The 16,148-nt window shown below is 42.3% G+C and overlaps 2 pseudogenes; both read left to right on the top strand.

Annotated features, from left to right (window-relative positions):
- Positions 1 to 7,743, top strand: part of LOC100758714 — a 52,348-nt pseudogene extending 44,605 nt beyond the window's left edge.
- Positions 7,744 to 11,681: 3,938 nt separating this feature from the next.
- LOC100774257 lies at positions 11,682 to 16,034 on the top strand (annotated as a pseudogene).
- Positions 16,035 to 16,148: the final 114 nt, after the last annotated feature.

Raw genomic sequence — 16,148 nt, 5'->3', positions numbered from 1 at the left:
AGACTGATCCAGTGAGGGAGTCAGCATGAATGACCTCTAGTAGAAAGTCAGATTCAACTTCCTGGCATGGGAAATCAATACTATGAAAAGGTTTCATTGTTCTGATATGTTCTTACTTAGGATCAATTAATAAAATCATATTTTTAGTTCATAGTTTTTCTCATAAACACCAAAAATTAGTAAAAGCTAAAAGATATCATGACCAAGGAACTTGTAGAAGAAATATTTTATTGGGACTTGCAGAATCAGAGGGTGAGTCCAAGACCATCACTGCATCAAGCATGGTAGAAAGCAGAAAGGCTTGGCACTGGAGCAGCAGCTGAAAGTTTACATGTTTAACTTCAGGGAGTAGAGAGAAAGGAACATGGAAGTAGAAAAGGCTTTTGAAACCTCTAAGTCCATTCCAGTTATACACCTCTTCCAACAAGGTCACACCTCTTACTCCTTCCCAAATTGTCCCACCAACTATGGTGGCCATTTCATTCCACAGTCAATCTAAATCCTGGGATGCTGTTTTTCCAACCAAGGACAGCTAAATGGAAATGCTAAATCTACATTTTTGAAAATTTTCATTCACAGAGGAACAAATGGACATCTTCTTGTTCCATGTGGCCCACTTTCAAGAACATGGGATCATCCTAGAAATTCCAGCCAGGGTGGAGCAGCACTACGCAGTACTGAAAAGCCCAAGCTTCTCCCCAGTGGGAGTTCCAGTGAGAATGATCCCTGCTTTTGGACACTTCATCCCCATCACTTCCATCACACTGATCTACTATCATCTCAATCTCAACGAACTCACCCTTCATCTCTACCTGATCCCCAATGACTGCACAATCTGCAAGGTGACACTGAGAACCCCAATGGTGGGTGGGGCCAGGGTGGGGTGAAGGAAAACTTGAGACAGAATATAAACCCCTTGGAGAGATTCTCCAGTGGTGATGCAGTTCTATACGGAGAACTCTGGTGTTTATGATTCTGCACTCTTCTTGGCCCCTCACAACAGAGCCCCTCTCCACTGCCTTAAATGCCCCTTTATCTCTGCACAGCCTTCTGTGGCCCCTTTCCACCCATCAGAAGGATGGCATTTCTCCACATTCAACATTTAGCCAAACCCCTTCCTCTATGGCAGGGACCCTGAAATGAATATGACAGGGGCCAATAATTCAACAGTGTGTGGCAGAACACAAGGCAGAAGACTGCCGGGTGCTGTCACCTGATCCCACCTCCGACACTGATCCACCACCTCACCTTATTCACCCCAGATAGCTGTTGTAGATCAGAAATCTACCTAATCGCTAACTGCAATGTTCCCTAATCCATTGATGAAGAAGAAATGAAGTTTCAGTTTGTTCGAATAAATAAGCCACCCCCAGTAGACTCTCTTTACATCGGCTCACGCTACATTGTGTCTGCATCCAAGAAGCTGGAAATCATCCCAAAGGTGAGAATCCAGAATTTACTGCTCTTCAGGGTCAGATACCAGGCTTGGGAAACCTGTGGGCTTTGCATCAAACTGAGATTGGGGAGAAAACTATTGGGATTTGGGATGAGTAAGAATACATCCTAGTTAGCTGGAAAACAATCTAAGGGACCACACAGGAATACAGCAGAGCAGGCCTGGGGAATTGAGGGATTGCATTCATATGGCATGGAGAAGGGGTCAGCCTAACGTGGACAGCAAGCCCTGGCTTAAGATTTATGAGCCGACCTTACAGGATGATGTCTCAGTTGTTATGGTTTAAATCAAAAATGCCTCCTACACGTGTAACCGTTTCAACACTTGATCCCTAGTTAATGCTAATATTTGGGGAGTTGTGGCAAGCCATGAGGGTTATATCCATGCCTTGACCCCCACATCTACTAGCTGATTGCTGATCCTCTGGGATATAACAAGCTGTGCCACAAAATGCTGCCACCAAGAATGGAGCCCCAGCTTCTATATGTTCCTCCTAATGAAACTAAACAACAATATAAACCCTTACTTACATTGCTTCCTGTCACATTTTTGTCAGTCATCATGATGAGAGTCCAAATTGAGTCGATTAACATTCTCAGTACCTTCATTGCTACATTCTTTCTATGTCCTCTTCCACAATGTTCCAACCTTCTGAGTAAAGATTGCATTCAAAGGCTGTGGGTTACCTCAGTGCAAAAGATACCTGGTGTTTAATGTGGTTTGCAAGAGCAAGAAAGTATGGGGGTGTGGAAAGCACTGTTCACATGAGTAGAGAGAGGTTTCTCACAATGCCTCTCTATCCCTCTCTCGATCCCCCTCTCTTTCTTCAGGAACTGGAGTTGGGCTACAGGAGCCCCGGGGAATGCCAGCTCTTCTCAGAGATTCACGTTGGCCACATGGGTTCAGGGATTAAGCTGCAAATCAGAGACAAGAAGAATAAGAATCTCATATGGGAAGCCTTATTGAAACCAGGTAAATTTTTTTCAAGTCCATATACTCCAAAGGTTGAAGAAAGGCAATGAGTGGGAAAAGGTGTATTGTCATTAGTTCTTGGTGTCTTGAAATAGATTAGTTATGTGGCTTTTGCTAGATCCCAAACAGGTGGTTAGAGTTAGAGTGAGAGCAAGCTGGGAGAAGAGGGGCAGGAAAATTTGAAGGGAAGGGAAGGGAAGGGAAGGAGAACAGAAGAGGGGGAGGGACAGAAGAGAGGAGGGGGAGAGAAGAGAGGAGGGAAGAGAAGAGAAGAGGGGGAGAAAGAAGAGGCAGGAAGCCCATAAAAGATGCTCCTTATAAGGACAGGCCTCCTGTGACTCTATGCCTCCGATTGTGCGCTCTCATGTGGTTTCCAATAGTGTTCTCAGGACTTAAGCAATTATGAGTGAACAAATTTCTTTCCCACAGTAATAAACTTTGCTTTGTGTCTCTCAGAGCTTCCCTAGGGCCATCTGTGTTCCTGTGTGTTTGAACTACCCAGTAAAAAGGAGTGAGTTTACCAGTGGATACAGATGGAGTGCATACATCCCTTTCTCCCATAATCTATTATTTGCCAATATTTAAGCAGCACTGTCCCTGTGAGCTGCTTCCCCGTGTCTAGCTGACTGATGCACAGACCCTACTTGTGTGCGTCAGGGACACTAAGTGCAGGTGCTATGAGACATGTTATGCTTAGAAGAGACCACTTCACAACCTCTTCTCCATATCTTCACAAACATTCCCGATGTCTTCTGTCCGTACGTTCTTCGAATTTCTCTTCCACAACAATCTTAGAACCTTAAGGTGTGGTGTAAATAACTACTTATAGGGATGAGTACTCAACCATCTCAGTAACCTGCACAGACACAGGTATCTGCATTCACCTCCATCCACAGCAGCGAGAGGCTTCCTGGATAAGGCTGAAAAGATCCTTTGTCTATGGTATAAACATAGATATGAAGACAGGCATTGACACTATGTCCATTTATCTAAGTAGCAATAGTAGCTTCTCTCAAGGGCCTAAGGCATCCAAAGGCCTGGGTTTGTTTGTATTTTCAGTTTAAAATGCTAGGGGTGGATTCTATTTGTGGGTGGCCCAGAAGTGTAATCAGGGAGCTACTGGTTGCTCCCATCACTCTTGTGCCACTATTGCAGCAATGGGACCATCTTTCCTGGCAATTGATGCCTTTTCTTCCTCAGCAGCCTGCTTAACATCATCTATAAAGCATCACACTATAAAGCATCACAATGAAGCTTCAAACTCAGTTCCAGCTTGATTTCTCTAAACCACATATTCAACATTTGTGGTGTCTTTGGCAATAAGTTCTTATTCACTAGCTCTGATGTGGAGCCAAGAAAAATGAAATGCACCTGTATTGTCATGGGAACCTCCAGGGCCTCCCTGCCCAATGGTTCCTATGGAGATACCCCAACCTGGAATTCCGTTTTGTTTTTGAAATTCATTACTTCTAAGACCTCCCATTTCAATCCTGATAGGGTGTCTTGTATTCAACTCTTTTATGATTTTTGTATTGGTATCAATGTGACTTTTAAATACTGTCTTCATTTTCAGTAACCCATCCCATCTGCCCCCCATAGCCTCCATCTCCCACCCCTCTTACTGTTTGACCATTTCTGCTCCAAGTATTCCCTCTCTACCCTCATTTCACCAATAAGCTACTCCCCTCCTTTCCTTCCTAAATCACTGCCCCATTTCTATTTTTCTAGTTTCCAGGGATATACCGACTTCATAGAACTAAAGGCTCCAGAATAGAAACTGCATGTGAGAGATGCTGTGTCTTTCCTTTGGGGTCTGGCTTATCTTCCTATTGTATACTTTACTTTCATAAAGCAATTTACTTCATCCCTGAAAAACTCCAAGGTATATATGAGCCACACTCCATTACTGAATTAACTGTAAAGGGCCATCTAGGATTCTTGCATTTCCCAGATATTGTGAACAGAACTTCGGGAAACATGGCTTTGAAAATGTCTCCATAGTATAATATGTATTTCTTTAGATATATTACCAGGAGTGGTAAGGTTGGTTTATATGGTAGTTCTATTTCTAGTTCTTAAGAAGCCTCCAGATTGCTTTAGACAGAGGCTGCACTAGTTTGCACTCCCAAAGGCAGTGTGTAAGTGTTAGCTGTCTCCACATACACTCCAGCATTCATTATCATTTAAATCGTTCATATTGGACATTCTCAAGGCATGAGAATTGGGATCATATGTAATTTCAAGCTGTATTGACATAATAGCTAAGTATTTCCTACCTTTGTATATTTCCTCCTTTAAGAATCCTGTGGTTACTCCTATGACAAACCTCAAAACTGTGCTGTTTTCTTCTTGTTTATGTTTTCAGTTCCATACATTTTCCTATTACTAATCTGTCAAATTTTAACTGGGAAGTAGTTTCTTCCATTCTTGGCTGCATCTTCACTCAATTAAGTTTCCTTTGATACTCAGAACTTTTCTTTTAGTGTCTTGAGATCCAATTTATCAATTATTAGATCTAATTCCTAGGCTACCAGAGTCTTAGTGACACAATTGTGACTTGTGCTGCTGTGTTGAAATGCTCTCCCTAATCTTCCTCTACAAGTTTCGGGTATTGGGTCCCACATTAAGGTCTTTGATCATTTAGAGTTGACTTTTTAAAGTGAGAGGTAGGCAGTTTAATTTTCCACACAGTGCTATCTAGTTTTTCAGAACCATTTGTTTAACAGGATGTCTTTCCTACAAGGTATATTTTGGGTTCTTTGTCAAAGACCAGGTAGCTGTCTATGGTCGTGTGGACTTTTATCTGGGTTGCTATTATGTTTTATTGATCTGCACATCTTTTTCTGCCAATACCATGCTACTTTTACTATTATGACTATAGCATTGATTTGAAATCAGGTGTGATGAAGCTTTCTACAAAATTGTTTTTGTTCTGAATTACTATGGACATCCTATGTCTCTAGTGGTTCCACATGTATTTCAGCATTTCCCCCACACTATTTGTGAAGACTGTCCCTAGCATGTTGACTGGGACTGCATTGAGGGTATAGTGTGCTTTTAAGAATAAGAATACTAATTCTTACAAACAATGAGCCTCAGGAATGTCCTTTCTTCTTCTAAGGCCCTCCTTAATTACTTCCATATATATGATTTTTCTTAAAGAGTGCTTCCATTTCTGTGGTTAGGTTTTCTGGCCCAAAATTTTAGATTTTTATTTCTTTATTGGCTATTGTAACTCATCAATATTTTCAAGCTGACATGGACAAGAGAAAACCAAATAGTGACATTTCTTTAATGAAATAAGAGAACAGTCTTAGTTCAATGCTCACAATTCTAAAAGAAGCTCCTCTAATCAGTACATCTGGGGATGCCCAGCTCTTGTCATCTGTCAAATAGTTATTGTCCCTGCTTCTGAGCTGCTAGAAACAGTCTAAATATGTGATAAAATAATAGGCTTTGCTCAGCCTTGGCTTGAGTGAGCCACCAGTGGAGAACTGAGCTGCCCCAACATCAGGCCAGGGTTTGAATCTCACTCCAGCACTTGCTCTTCAGACAATCTTGAAAAAATGACTTAACTCATTTGAGTCTGAGATTCCTCACCTGTAAACTGAAGATCAGAATGGGTAACTGATAGGATGATTGGAAAGGTTAAATACTGTTAATACAGATCTCATAGTGTGATTCTTAGCTGATGGGAGCAATGTTGATGTTTTTCTTTATTAAGCCAACATCTTTGTCATGATTATTTAAATTCTGTTCTATGGGACTCATTAATCTGTCCTCCCTCTCCTGTGGAAAAGTATTCAAATACTGGAAGATGATAATCATGCCCCCTCTTGTGTCCCAACTCTTACATCTTGGTTTTAAAATTCATTATACTCAATCACTCTCTTGATGAGATGCTCCAGTTTATCTGCACATCACGATGTGTGAAGATGGAATATCATCCTTCCTTCATACGAATGAATCCAGGGCTTCCAGTACTACAAACTGGGTCCTTGAGATGACTTCCCTAAACTGCTAGAGCACAGTGAATTTGGGGTTTTCTTAAATATTTGGAGCTTATTCATGAGCTGAAATTTATTAACCTCCTTCACTTGAAGCTAAAATTTGCTCATTGTTCATATGCTTAGTCTTGTTTCATCTTGATTCTGCAACAAATCAAGAACATTTGTGGCATGTGAGAGTACAAGGTCAAATGAGAAAAAAAAAGTTTTCTACCCAGGATCAAATGTCAAATGATATAAGCCAGCATGGGACTTGGTTAATTCTCCATAGAGACTTCAATCTAGGATGAAAATGATGCTGAGATCATATGGGAGATTCTTATGTCTTCTCTAGCAATGAGGATACACCTGGTGCCTCAATTCCCTGTGTGAGTAAGGAAATGTTCACCTTCCAGACTATGTTAGAATCTCTGTAGCTCATTTTCAAAATCTCAGGCATGGATGGGAGAGTCACAGAGAGCATTGAGTGTTGGTGACAGGCATCATTACAGTTGCACCATTTCTCTTTTCTTCCAGGGGACCTCAGACCTACACCATCCATGATCGCTGAAGCACTCAAAGGTAACTAACATCTATATGAGGCCAGGCAGGGCCAATAGTATTCTGCTGGTAGATCATCTGATCCTTGACGGAAGGGCAGTGGGAAAGGAGGGAACCTAACTTTGCAGATCTCATCAGGACAGGCAGGAGACATGCATGCCCAGGGCAGAGTTCCTCTCATGCCCCTTGCTGCTTCCCATGGAGACAACAACTCCACACACTTCCAAACTGACCATCCAACCATGAACCCTTCTTCCTGGTTTGGTAGAGTGTCAGACAAATAACAGGCCTCAGGAAAGGCACAGAATTTTTTTCAAATGACTCTCCAGAGCCAGGGTTGCAGATGAAATCCCTGAAAATAAATAAATAAATATATAAATAAATAAATAAATAAATAAATACAAGAAGTGGGCAGTCAGTGTGAGAGCCCATGGAATTGCCTTGCTTTGCTCAGTGCCAGTGTCTTCATCCCTAGATGCTGCTGCCAGGATACATTTTGTGGACCACCATCGGGAGCAGTTGGTAGCCCGAGTGACATCAGTGGACCCTCTTTTGGACAGGCTGTATAATCTGGTGTTGAGTGAAGAGGAGTATGAGGCAGTGCGGGCTGAGGCCACCAACCAAGGCAAGATGCGGAAACTCTTCAGCCTCAGCAGGTCCTGGGACTGGGACAGCAAAGACCAAGTCTACCAAGCTCTGAAGGAAACCCATCCTCACCTGATTATGGACCTCTATGAGAAGTCAGAAGGTGTCCCTGTAAGATCCTGATGTCATAGTGGCTGAGGGGTGAGCACTCAAATATTCCTGGCTCTGCCTGACTTTCCTTTGTCCCTAAATTTCTCTACCTATAACCCACCAGCCATCTGAGTTGCTTTTCTAATAGCACTGTTTAGGGGACACCTCTTAGGGACCCAGATTTCTCCCCTAGCCTTACCCAGCCAGATTTTAGGTGAGATGAGCATCTCAATAAACTTTCAGTGGAGCCAGCAAGTTTATTCAGGCCTTGTCCAACCTTTACTTATGGCCTGAGTGGCCCAGCTTATGCCCACATGATCCACCACGGTACAAGCAGGACTGGGGAGAATGAAATGGAGATAACAAGAAAATACTTTCCCTGGGAACTGATTATCTTATGAATAGGAAAGGAAAGGAGCTCCTCAAACTTTTCCACCCTCAGTGTGGGTTTTCTTTGTTGATTCTAATTACACTTTCAGGTCTTAATCAGTTTTATTCATTTTCTTACCTTTGTGTTTTTTTGGATTTTTTAAAGTGATTTATTTGTTCATTTCTTCACACCATTTTATGTTTTCCTGTATTTCTTTAAGGGATTTATTAATTTCCTCTTTGAGGCTGCCCGTTATTTTTATACAGGATTTTTATTGTGCTTTAACTCTGTTGAAATATTCGGGGCCTACTGTGATAGGATAGCTGGGCTCTCTAGTGGAGACATATTTACCTGGCTGTTATTGATTGTGGTTTTTTTTTGAGACTGGGTTTCTCTGTGTAGCTTTGGAGCCTATCCTGGCACTCGCTCTGGAGACCAGGCTGGCCTCAAACTCACAGAGATCCGCCTGCCTCTGTGCCTCCCATGTGCTGGGATTAAAGGCATGCACCACCAACACTCAGCTTATTGATTGTGTTTTTATGGTGACATCTAATCATCCACAACTGGAATGATTATAAGTCTAGTTGTATAGGCAAAAGATAACCGTACATGGGACATGGGTATTGTTGGTTAACTTTATTGAGGGGAAATCACATACATGAGAAACTGAAAGCCCACGTTAGCGCTCCAAGCATCCAGTCTCAGCAGCTCTCCAAGACCCAACCAGAACCCAAAGAGAGGAGGAGCACCCCTCTCCTCAGGCCTTTATCCCACCAGCCCAGTATGCACCAGCAGCCACGCCAAAATGGGTGTGGTTACTGAGACAGGTACATAGAGATCTTTCCCTACATAGGTACTGTTGTCTGGATTTGTTTTTGTTTTGGTATGTGTTTTGCTCCTTGGTTTCTGTGTCTTCTCTAGATTTTGCCAGACTGTGATGGCTGTTTGTTGCCTGGTAGGAAATTTTATGGCCCTGATATGGTTTGGCTAATGTCACTTCCCAGTAAAATGTATTTCTGATCAATGGGAGTTGACACGTAGGAATGTAGATAGGCTGATAGTCTGAGGGAGTTCACAGAAGGGAGGAGATCAGAGTATTCAACAGGATCTGCTATTAGTTTCCTTGAAACAAGGGGAGGGACAGAGGACAAAGGTCACCCCAGAGGTCTGCTCTAGCACTGGGGGTGAAACTGATGAACTGGATCTAGGAGAACTGAAGGCCACTACAAAGAACAGAGGAAAAAGGAAAATCTATAGACAGGCCACCTGCTTCCCTGGCAGAATTGTGTGATATTGTGGAGTGCCTATTGGAATTGGGAGGCTGGGATAAAGCAACAAGTGGGGAAAGGAGACTTGGGGCGGGGGTCTGTGGGATCCACAGGAGATGTAGGCAGAGGGGGAAGGAAGCCTGCAGCAGGTCTTCTGTTGCAGAGACAGGGATGAGACTAGGAAATTGGGTTTGAAGGAGAGGAGGGAGTGTTGAAGGTCTTCAGTTAGCTTTCCTGTTTCCCTGGCTGCTCAGCTGGTGTGTTCACAGGGAATGAATGCTGCTGGTTAAGGCTGGGAGACTGGGATGAGGTGGTGGGAAGAAGGTTGGAGGGGAGGATCTTTGAGATATGAAGGCAATGGGATCAGGGGGGAAATGGAGACCACAGCCAGTGCTCTGCTAGACTTGGGGATGAGGCTGGAGTACTGGAACCCAGGAAGAAGGGAAGTCGATCTGCAGTCAGTCTAGCACAAAGGAATATGCTTTCTTCTCTACACCTCATGGAATTTTTCTAATAGTGGCCATGACACTCAGACACAAAGTAAGTCTCTACAGATACAAGAAAATTGTAGTAACTCCCTCCATCCTGTCAGACCACCATGGATTAAAGCTGGATATCAACAACAAGAAAGTTTACTAATTCATGGAAACTGAGCCACTCTTTTCTGAATAAAAAAAAAATGAGTCAACACAGAAATAAATTAAAGACTTTCTAGAACTCAATGAAAATGAAAATGAATACACAATATACCCAAACCTAAGGAATGCAATATAATCAGTCCTAAGAGGCAAATTCATAATGCTAAGTGCCTACATAAAAATAAATATAAGAGACATCTAATACTAGCAACTTCACAACTCACCTGAAAATTCTACAACAGAAAAAAACATAATCATACTCAAGAGGAGTAAGTGCCAAAAAATAATCATACTCATGGCTGAAATGAATAAAATAGAAACAAAGATAAAAACACAAAGAATCGATGAAACAAAGAGTTAGCTCTTTAAGAAACCAACAAGATTGACAAACCCTCATCCAAACTAGCTAAAAAGCTGAAAGAGTGGATATCCAAATTAGTAAACTCAAAAATGAAAAGGACATTACAACAGACAAGACCAAGGAAATCTAGAGAATCATAATGACATACTTGACATTCAAGGAAGATTTAATACCATACAACTCAAATTATTCCCTAATTTATTTTATTAGGCCACAGTTACCATGATACCTAACCTACCAAGACTCAACAAAGGAAGAGAATTACAGACTAATTTCTTTTATGAACATAGATGCAAAAATACATTTAAAATACTTGCAAATCAAATCCAAGAACACAACAAAGAACTTATCAGTGATGATCAAGTAGGCTTCATTGGAGAGTTGCAAGGATGGTTCAATATATGAAAATAAATAAAAGCTATTCACCATATAAACAAACAAAAAGATAAAAAAAATATGGTCATGCCATTATAGCAGAAAAGGCCTCTGGCAAAATCCAACACCCCTTCATGATAAAATTTCTGGAAACATTAGGGACACAAAGAACATACCCAATCATAACAAAGACAGTTTACAGCAAGCCCACAACCAACATCAACTGCTGAGAGCTGCCATGGGAGTATACAGCAGGTGACAATTAGTGTTCAGCAGATCGACCCATCAGAGGCATAACTCCCTGGTGGGGAGCCCACCTGGCAAGGACATGGGGACACTGGCTGTGGAACCAGTTGCTCCAGTCTGTAATTTCTCTCATGAGTCACTTTATTGCTTCCCTAAGAACTTCATTTCTTCCCTAATAACATCTGCTTGTGTGTTTATCTTGTGAAAATATTCCATCTACTGGTCATAAATATAGCTGTGGATAGTCAGAAGGATAATTTCTACTATCAGTATAATTTTTAAGAATAGAAATAATATTAGGGAGCCGGGCACGCTCCTCGGAGCCAAGCGGAGCCGTCCTTGGGGCGCATCTGTCAGGCAGACTGAGGGAGGCTGATGGTGTCTCCGTGGCTGGTTCCTAAAGAGATTCTCAGGAAGCTCCTGGCCTAAGGGACTCTCAGGCAGGGAGGTGGCTGCAGTACTAGCAGACTCTCCCAGACCAAGGATTAAGCCACAGGGCCTCACCTTGCTCAGGTGGGCGTTTCCCCTGAGGCATTCCTCGCTTGTCACCTGCCACCAGGGCATCTGCTCCTCAATGAGTCAGCACCCTGGGCTTCCTGACAGCAGAGTCAGCACCCTGGGCTTCCTGACAGCAGGACTGCACAGCCAGGGAAGGACGCTGGCGGGCAGAGGCCTCCATCCCCGCCTCAGCCGCACCCAGTAGCAGAAAGAGAATGAAAGAAGTAGATAACCTTGACAGTATAAAAGAAGAATGGATTTTGTCAAAGGCTTTTTTGGCATCTACTGAGATGATCATGTGGTACTTTTTTCTCAGTCTGTTTATATGGTGGATTACATTGATGGATTTTCGAATGTTGAACCATCCTTGCATCACTGGGATTAAGCCTACTTGATCATGGTGGATGAGTTCTCTGATGTGTTCTTGGATTCAAATTGCCAGTATTTTATTGAGGTTTTTTTGCATCAAAGTTCGTGAGGGATATTGGTCTGTAGTTCTCTTTCTTAGTTGTGTCTTTGTGTGGCTTGGGTACCAAGGTTATTGAAGCCTCGTAAAAAGAGTTTGGCAATAACCCTTCTGCTTCTATTGTGTGGAATACTTTGAGGAGCACCCCCTCATGATAAAGGTCTTGGAGAGATCAGAGATAACAGGAATACACCTTAACCTAATAAAAGCAATATACACAAGCCAACAGCCAACATCAAATTAAATGGAGAGAAACTCAATGCAATTCCTCAAAAATCGGGGACAAGGCTGTCCACTATCTCCATACCTCTTCAATATTGTACTTGAAGTTCTAGCTAGAGCAATAAGACAACAAAGGAGATCAAGGGAATACAAATAGGAAAGGAAGAAGTCAAACTCTCACTATTTGCAGATGATATGATAGTCTACATAAGTGACCTGAAAATCTCTACCAGGGAACTCCTACAGCTGATAAACACCTTCAGCAAAGTGGCAGGATACAGGATTAACTCAAAGAAAATCATTAGCCCTACTATATACAGATGATACAATCATGGAGAAAGAAATCAGAGAAACATCACCTTTTACCATTGTCACAAACAACATAAAATACATTGGGGTAACGCTAACCAAAACAGTGAAAGACCTGTACCGTAAGAATTTTGAGTCTTTAAAGAAAGAAATTAAAGAAGATACCAGAAAATGGAAGGTACTCCCATGTTCTTGGATAGGTAGGATCAACATAGTAAAAATGGCAAACTTGCCAAAAGCAATCTATAGATTCAATGCAATCCCCATCAAAATCCCAGTGCAATTCTTCACAGACCTTGGAAGAACAATTCTCAACTTCATGTGGAAAAACAAAAAACTCAGGATAGCCAAAACAACCCTGTACAAAAAAGGAACTTCCAGAGGCATCACCATCCCTGACTTCAAGCTCTATTACAAAGCTATAGTCCTGAAAACAGCTTGGTATTGGCACAAAAATAGACAGGTAGACCAATGGAATGGAAATGAAAACCCTGATATTAACCCACACATCTATGAGCACCTAATTTTTGACAAAGAAGCTAAATTTATACAATGAATTAAAGAAAGCATATTCAACAAATGGTGCTGGCATAACTGACATGTAGAAGACTGCCAATAGATCCATGTCTATCGCCATGCACAAAACTTAAGTTCAAATGGATCGGAGACCTCAACATAAATACAGCCACACTGAACCTATTTGAAGACAAAGTGGGAAATATCCTTGAATTAATTGGTACAGGAGACTGCTTCCTGAACATAACACTAGTAGCACAGACACTGAGATCAACAATTGATAAATGGGACCTCCTGAAATTGAGAAGTGTAGGGGACACTGTAAGCCATGCCTGCTAGAAGCTACAGGTGTGCCTGACCAGGCTTGTCAGGGCATGGTCAAGGTGATTTCAGGGTGACACGGGATAGGGTTTAAAGCAGCAGACAAGGCACACAGGGCCCCCTCTCTCTAGCCCCCCTGTCCTTGCTGCCTCTGGCACACTCTGGCTTGTGTTTGGCTGGCATTTATATAATCAAAGGTATCTTACCTCACAGATTACGTATCTTCCCTTAATAGAGAAGCTTCTGTAAGGCAAAGGACACAGTTAGCAAGACAAAACGTCAGCCCACAGACTGGGAAACTCCACATCTGACAGAGGGCTAATTTCCAAAATATGCAAAGAACTCAAGAAGCTAGTCTCCAAAACACCAAACAATCCAGTTTAAAAGTGGGGTACAGAACTAAATAGACAATTCTCAATAGAGGAATCTAAAATGACTGTAAGACACTTGAGAAAGTGCTCAACATCCTTAGCCATCAGGGAAATGCAAATCAAAACAACTCTGGGATACAGTCTTACTCCTATCAGAATGGCTAAAATAAAAAACACCAATGATAGTTTATGCTGGAGAGGATGTGGAGAAAGGGGAACACTCCTCCACTGCTGGTGGGAGTGCCAACTTGTACAGCCACTTTGGAAATCAGTATGACTGTAGAAAATGGGAGTGAGTCTACCACAAGATCCAGCAATTCCACTCCTAGGCATATACCTAAAAGAAGCACATTCATATAACAAGGACATTTGTTCAACAATGTTCATAGCAGCATTATTTGTAATAGCCAGAAACTGGAAGCAGCCTAGATGCCCCTCAACTGAAGAATTGACAGAGAAAATCTGGTACATTTACACCATGGAGTACTACTCAGCAGAAAAATAACAATGGAATCTTGAAAATCGCAGGCAAATGGATGGAACTAAAAGAAACCATTCTGAGTGAGGTAACCTAATCACAAAAAAGACAAACAGGTTATGTACTCACTCATATATGAATCTTAGATATAGAGCAAAGGATTACTAGCCCACAATCCACACTGCCAGAGAAGCTAGCAAACAAGGGGAACCCTAAGAAAGACATACATGGAGAAGGGGAAAGGGACAAGATCTCCTGAGCAAATTGGGAAGCATGGTGGGAGGAGAGAGGGAGCTAGAAGAATGACAAGGGGAGAAAAAGAGGGATAAGGAGGGCATGAGGGAGCAGAAAGGTTAAGTCAGGGGAAGAATAGAAGAAAACAAGATAAGAGATACCATAATAGAGGGAGACATTATAGGTTTAAAGAGAAATCAGGCACTAAGGAAATGTCTGGAGAACAACAAAGATGACACCAACTAACAATCTAAGCAACAGAGGAGAGGCTACCTTAAATGCCCTCCCATGATAATGAGATTGATGACTGACTTATATGCCATCCTAGAGCCTTCATCCAGCAGCTGGTGGAAGTAGAAGCAGACACCTACAACTAATCACTGAACTAAACTGCAATCCAGTTGCAGCGAAGGAAGAGTGATGAGCAAAGGGGTCCAGACCAGGCTGGTGAAACTCACAGAAATAGTTGACCTGAACAACAGGGAGTTCGTGGTCCCAAGACTGATAGCTGGGAACCTAGCACAGGAATGATCCAGACTCCAGGAACCTAGGTGTCAGTGAGGAGACCTTGGAAATCTATGGGGCCTCCTGCAGTAGATCAGTACTTATCCCTAGCATAGGTGTGGACTTTGGGAGCCCATTCCACATAGAGGGACACTCCCTGAGCCAAGACACACCGGGGGGCATGGGGCTATGGAAGACTCTCAAGACCCCCTATGGAAGGCTTCACCCTCACTGGGGAGCAGAAAGGGTATGTGATAGGTAGGGTTTCAGTAGGGGAGGTGGTAGGGGAGAAGGGGAGGGAGAGGGAACTGGGATTGACATGTAAAACAATCTTGTTTCTAATTCAAATAAAAAAATGGAAAACACACACACACACACACACACACACACACACACACACACACACAAAGAAGAATGGGTTTTTGAAACAGGACCTCCTGACAAACAATCCCTCAATGATAATCAACAAAGGGACTGTGAATATTTTGTTGACATTCTTTTTGAAGATGCAGTGAAGGTTGGGGCCAAATGCTTGTCCCCCACTGAACAGAAGAAACAGGTAAATGTAAATATAAAATTGTGGAAAAATGGATTCACAGTCAATGATGACTTTAGAAGTTACTCTGATGGTGCAATTAAGCAGTTTCTGAACTCCATCAAAAAGGGGGAATTACCTTCAAAATTACGAGGAATTTTTGATAAAGAAGAGGTGAATGTTAAAGTTAAAAAATGAAGTATGTATGTCTACAAAACCTGTATTCCAGCCCTTCTCAGGACAGGGTCACAGACTAGGAAGTGCTACACTAAAAATAATTTCTAAAGCAATGAGTATTGAAGTTGAAAATAAAAGTACTTTGTCTGCTGTTCCACTGAACAACTTGGAGCCCATCTCCAGGATCCAGATCTGGCAGGCCAATGGGGAAAGGATTGTCCAAAGATTTAATGTTTCTCACAGGGTGAGCCACATCAAAGGCTTCATTGAAAAATACCAAGGATTTCAGAGAAGTGCCCCTGCCGTTTGCCCTGGCAATGGCTTTTCCTTTCCTCAGACTTCTGGATGAGACACTCAAATTGGAAGAAGCAGATTTGCAGATGCTGTGATCATTCAGAGACTCCAGATAACTCCAAGCCTTTTAGAAAACTCTGAGTGTTGATTTTTGAGAGACTGGGAAATGATGGTTGAAAGTGGACATGCAGAAGTGGGAGACAGAAGTCAGTTTGACTGAGCTTGAGGTTTGAGTGCTACTTAATTCCTCACGAG

Source organism: Cricetulus griseus, chromosome 7 (genome assembly GCF_003668045.3).
Source record: "Cricetulus griseus strain 17A/GY chromosome 7, alternate assembly CriGri-PICRH-1.0, whole genome shotgun sequence".
Lineage (NCBI taxonomy): Eukaryota > Metazoa > Chordata > Mammalia > Rodentia > Cricetidae > Cricetulus > Cricetulus griseus.
The sequence above is the reverse complement of the archived record's forward strand: the minus strand, read 5'-3'. Positions and strand labels throughout refer to the sequence as shown.